The following is a 5,804-nucleotide window of genomic DNA, read 5'->3' on the forward strand; positions in this document are numbered from 1 at the left end:
TAACTGTACGTCAACTAGAATCTTGTGGTTGCAAGTGACAGAAATTCCACCTCAGACTAGCTTAAACCATGAGTCTGTCGGCTCTCATGACTGACGAAGCAGGACTAGCCTCAGGCATAGCTCCACTGGCACTAATGATGTCACCCCGGACCCAGGTTTCTCAGGCTCTGCTCTGTCCCCTGATGCATCATTCTCAGGCTCTGAGCTCTCAATGTGCTGGTGAGATGCCACCACTGTGCCAGACCCCACATCCTCACAGGAAACAGCCCAGTTGATTTACAATGTTGTGTTAGTTTCTGCTCTACAGCAAAGTGGAGCTGTTATACATATACATACATCCACTCTTTTTTAGATTCTTTTCCCATGTAGGTCATTACAGAGTATTGAGTAGAGTTCTCTGTGCTATACAGTAGGTCCTTATTAGTTATCTATTTTATATATAGTAGTGTGTATATGTCAATCCCAATCTCCCAATTTATCCCTCCCCCGCTTTCCCCCTTGGTAACCATAAGTTTGTTTTCTACATCTGTGACTATTTCTGTTTTGTAAATAAGATCATTTGTACCATTTTTTTTTAGATTCCACGTATAAGTGATATCATATATTTGTCTTTCTCTGTCTGACTTACTTCACTCAGTATGACAATCTCTAGATCCATCCATGTCACTGCAAATGGCATTGTTTCATTCCTTTTAATGGCTGAGTAGTATTCCATTGTGTATATGTACCACATCTTCTTTATCCATACCTCTGTCAAAGGACATTTAGGTTGCTTCCATGTCCTAGCTATTGTAAATAGTGCTGCAGTGAACACTGGGGTGTGAGAGAAGCTCTTTCTTAGCTCCTAAGGAGAAACAGGAGGGTCCTAGCAACACCCTCTTTGGGCCTGTTGGCTCTGATTGGGTCATGTATCCATCCCTGAACCAGTTACTGTTAGGCGGTGGAGCCATGCAGGTGATGTGAGCCAATCAGGGCCTGCCCTGGGAACTTGGAGTGATTTCAGTCCCACCCCTCTCCTGAACCACATGGTGAGAGTGGGAGCGTGGGAGAAGGGGAAACGGATGCCGGGAGGCAACCCAGGAATGTCCAGCACACTCAGGTATTGGGGTTTGGGGAAGCTTGAGAAGCTCACTGTCAGAGGTTTACACTTCCTCAGGTCCTCAGGGCAGGGGGCAAGATCACTAAGGGCCCAGCCTGGGGGCCAGACCAGAGTCGACAAATAGTGAGAGTGCCTGTGTAGCTGTGTGAGCTGGCAGGTCTCCTGACCTCTGGAGCCTCAGGACTCTGGCTGGGAAAATGTGACAACCTAGAAAATGTTGGCTCCACAATCTATTCCACATTGTCCATCCGTTCCTGGATGCCATCTCCACTAGTGGAGACTGTTTTCTGGGAACCTTTCCCACATGATGGGGTGTAAGCCCTCTGCTCATTTTCTAGGATAAATGGGGAATCGGTGCTCTTCCAGGCTGAGAATTTGGGTTTCCAGAGATGTCTTGCTTAAGATGCTGTTCTTTCTTGTGGGAGGGACTAGTGTAATGCAGTGGTGGAGGCAGCGCTTCTGGGCTCCAGTGCAAAGCCAGGAGTGTGCAGCTGGGATGCTGAGGGGGACGGACTGGAGCCCTACCTGTTAACTTGTAACACCTCCCCAGCTGGCACCACTGATTCCCCTCGATTTATCTTTTTCTCCTAGCATTAATCATGCTCTGATCTACTCCATGTTGACTTTTTTATTCTGTTTTCAGCTCCCCTCCCCTCTGGAATGGAAGCTCTGAGGGCGGGGACTCTGATCTGTTTTGCTCATCAGTGTTTCCCCCCACCTGCTGATGGCACTCAATTCAGTATTTGTTGAATTAATGAAAGCATGTTTAAGTGGTTTCAATTAATGAACTTCCACGTGGTTCACATTGCTTCCGGATTGAACTCTGCAGTGGCAACAGTGTTTTCTGCATCATCCAGTGTTCTTCCCTACAGCGGGGAGGTGCTCCCACCTCCGGCTCTGAAGAGCGGGGAGCTGCGGGTGACCGCCACCAGGGGGAGCAGCAGGCACATTCTACAGCTGGTGCAGGAGAAGCTGCGCCGGGCACACCCTCGGCTGGAGTTCCAGGAAACTGTCGTGGGAAGGTGGTTGGGGAGTATCCTTTTTTCTTCTAAAGAAAGGCCACTCAAAGAGCTTGTCAGAGCTCTGGGACTTTGCTTGAAAGCCTCAGTCTGGAGGTTGGGGGTACCATTTGCTGCCTCCTGTAAACTGTATTTTATAAGTTTTTCATGGTCTGCTGTTTAAATCAGATAGCCTTCTGTTACGCAGGAGCTAAAATAGGTTAGTAGTGGCCGCTAACATTGATTGTGTGCTTGTAAGATGCCAGGCTCTGTGCTAAATTCTTCCCGTGGTTGAAGTCTCCCCCCCGAGTTGGACGGGGTGTTCTCAGTGTCCCCACATTACCGAAGCTGAGGCTAAGAGGGGTGGCCCAGTCTGCCCAGAGTCACACAGCAGGTAGGGGCGGGGATTTGAGCTAGCTTCTGTCCGCCCTCAGGGCAGGGCTCCTAACTAGCATTCTCTGCTGTAGCGATGTTTCAAGTTACAATCAGCTTTAGTTTGTTACCCTCTGAGAGTGTGATGAGTGAGAAGGGCATTTGTATTAGTTTCCTGGGGCTGCCTTAACAAATGGCCACAAACTCAGTGGCTTAAAACAACGGAAGTTTACTCTCTCACTGCTCTGGACTCCAGAAGTCCAAAATCAAAGGCATCAGCCGGGACGCGCCCCAGGCTCTCAGGGAAGGCCCTTCCTTGCCCTTCCAGCTTCTCATGGCTCCAAGAGTTCCTGGGCTTGTGGCTGCACCACTCCAATCTCTGCCTCCCTCTTACATGGTGATAAATGGAATATTTATAAGTGGAATATTTCCTGCCATACCAATAAACAAAGGATGTCACAGTCATCAACGACTGCAGCCCTTCAACGTGAGCTGGTGAGCCCTGAGGAAACTCAAGGCTGACAAGAATACCTGCCATCTAGCAGCCCTCAGACTGCAGCCACTCCCTGCAGCGGTGAGCCCTAAGGAAACTCAGGGCGTGAAACTACAGGATATTGGCCCCAGATAGCTGAGGTGCATATCAAAGGAATGATTTCAGTGAGCCCAGACTCTTGCATCTTCCCATACTTAGGAAAGCACTAAATTCCTTAACCTGAGATATCTGGTTTTCTTTAATTAACAATCATCTTTGGACGTTCCCTACTACTTTGCCTTTGTCGCAAAAACTCCTCTATATCCTGGCTCCTCCCCTCGCCTCCTCCGAGCAGTTTCTCAGAGTTGCCTGAAACGCTGTCTCCTGGGCTGCGGTCCTCATTTTGCCCCCAATAAAACTTAACTCGCAACTCTCACATTATGCTTTTTTTTTTTTTTAAATCAGCAATGGCCTCCCCTCTATGTTTTTTTCCTTTGGTCTGCGTCTTCTCTTCGTCCTATGAAAACACTTGTCATTGGAGTTAGGACCCACCCAGTTAATCCAGGACGATTTCCTCATCTTAAGATGCTTAATTACACCTGCAAAGACCGTTTTCCCAAACAAGGTCCCATTCACAGATATCTGAAGTTAGGATATGGACATGTCTTTTTAGGAACCACAATTCAAACAACTGCAGTATTCATTCATTCATTTCCTCAATATTTGCACACCTAATGGAAACAGAAGTCTAGGAACTTCTAGACAGGAACTACTATTTATTGAGACCTACTATGTGCATGTAACAATTATAATTAGAGCTAATGTTTATTTTATGCCTACTGCGTGCCAGGCAGTTTTTATGTGTTAATGTATTTCATCCTCAAAACATCCCTATTATTATCCCCATTTCACAGATGGAAAACTGAGGCTTAGGAAGAAATCAAGTAACTGAACCAAGGTGACAGAGCCAATAAGTGGTGGCATCAGGGCTAGAACCCAGGCAGTCTGGGCCCAATGGCCTTGCTCCTAAGCAGCCTGCCTGTCTCTGCTGTCCCCTTCAGCCCTCACAGCTCCCCTTCCAGGTGGATGTTCCTACATCCCCATTTTACAGGTGAGGAGCCTGAAGCTTAGAGAGGTTGAGTGACTTGCCAGAGGTCACACAGCTTGCCAGTGGGGGATTAGTCTCCAGTTCATACTTTTGTACTCCATGCACAGTGCTCTTTCCTCTGTGCCAAGTTGTTTTATATCAGTTGGCTTTAACCTTTACGTTGGGTAACCAAGGTAGTATCCACATTACATTGCCTTACATACAGGCCCGCTCGTGGCGGGCACTCACAGGTATGTGTTAAATAAAGCCACATCGTGTAGACTTTATCCAGATTTCGTTGAAACCATCCTTACTAAAACATTAGTATTCTTTTCAGAACTTTTTAATGTACCTTGTCTCAGATAGAATTTATTCCTAAATCCCATGATGATAGTAATCACTGTAGCTGAAACTCTTATGGTTTTTGTCAATTAATGAAACTCTAGAACTTGGGAAATTTTCTCTTTTAACACCTGTATTAGTTTCCTAGGGCTGCTGTTACAAAGTACCCATGAACTGGGTGGCTTAAACAACAGAAACTTATTCACTCACCGTTTTGGAAGCTAGAGGTCTGAAATCAAGGTGTCGGAGGACCATGTTTTCTGAAGGCTATAGGGGACGATCCTTCCTGCTTCTTCCGGCTTCTGGAGGCTCCACGCATTCCTTGGCTTGTGACCGCATCACTCCAGTCTCTGCCTCCATCTTCCCCCTGTGTGTCTGTGTGTCTCTCCTCTTATAAGGACACCAGTCGTTAGGGCCCAGCCGACTCCACTGTGACCTCATCTTAACTAATTATATCCGCAAAGACCCTATTTCCAAATGAGGTCACATTCTCAGGTTGTAGGAAGGACGTGGATTTAGGGGAGGGGCACCCCAGTATATAGCACCCTTACTGGGGCAGTTTCCCAGCTGTTGGCTTTGTGTCCAGAAACAATCGAAGTGTATGGCCCGGGGCAGAAGCTCCCTCCTCCGTAAGCTTCTTTCTGCTTGGTTTCCTCAAGGGAATGTGGGACGAGGCTGGGCTGGGGGAGCTGGGGCTCACGCTGAGGCTCGAACGTGGGGAGGCTGAGGTGCTTTGGAGGCCCCAGACGCATCCAGTCGGCTCTCTGACTGCGGGACCCTGAGAGACGTCAGGGCGGAGGGAGGAGGTTGGAGTGTCAGCTGCACACGGGGAGTTAGCGTCTTGGGTGAGGATGCGGCTGGCTGAGGAGAGGATACGGACTGGGAAGACAGCCAAGCCTTGGAAACTACAGATTTCGATGGTGACCAGGGCAGGGCGAGGAGAAGATAGAAACAGTGAAGTCCCACGGAGGGCGGGAGGGTGGGAGCAGTTCGCGTAGCTGGAGTGGGCGACGGTGTCAGATGGAGTGAGAAGGAGAGAGGATGGAAAATTGTTCAGTGAGTTTGCGGGCCAGGAGTGCGTTGGAGACGTTAGCAAGAGCCGTTTGCTGGAGGGGTGGGGACGTGGCCAGACGGGTGGGAGAGAGGACGACCAACTCTGTGCAGAAGCGGAGCTGCTGGAGGGCCAGGGGGTGATGGCTGGAGGGCCCTGGCGGGTCAGGATTTGACTTTATTTCATTAAGGTGAGAGAGACGCGAGCACTGATCAGTTTCGAGGGTAAGTGTCTGGTTGACCATATAGGTCGTTGATCCCACAACTCTGTGCTCCTCTGTGCTGGGAGCGGTGACGGCGGAGCAGGGCCTGGGCTGTGCACTACGGTGTCTCTCTGTCCTGTGTTGCTGAGTTCAGCTGCCCCGGGGCCATGGACCTGCTGAA

General features: G+C 49.0%; 1 protein-coding gene across 1 annotated transcript in view; it reads left to right on the top strand.

Moving 5' to 3' along the window:
* Positions 1 to 5,804, top strand: part of JAKMIP1 (janus kinase and microtubule interacting protein 1) — a 134,391-nt gene that overhangs the window by 70,977 nt on the left and 57,610 nt on the right. The gene's annotated exons all lie outside the window — the stretch shown is intronic.

This window comes from Lipotes vexillifer, unplaced genomic scaffold, assembly GCF_000442215.2.
Source record: "Lipotes vexillifer unplaced genomic scaffold, Lipotes_vexillifer_v1.1 scaffold1824, whole genome shotgun sequence".
In the NCBI taxonomy this organism is placed as follows: domain Eukaryota; kingdom Metazoa; phylum Chordata; class Mammalia; order Artiodactyla; family Lipotidae; genus Lipotes; species Lipotes vexillifer.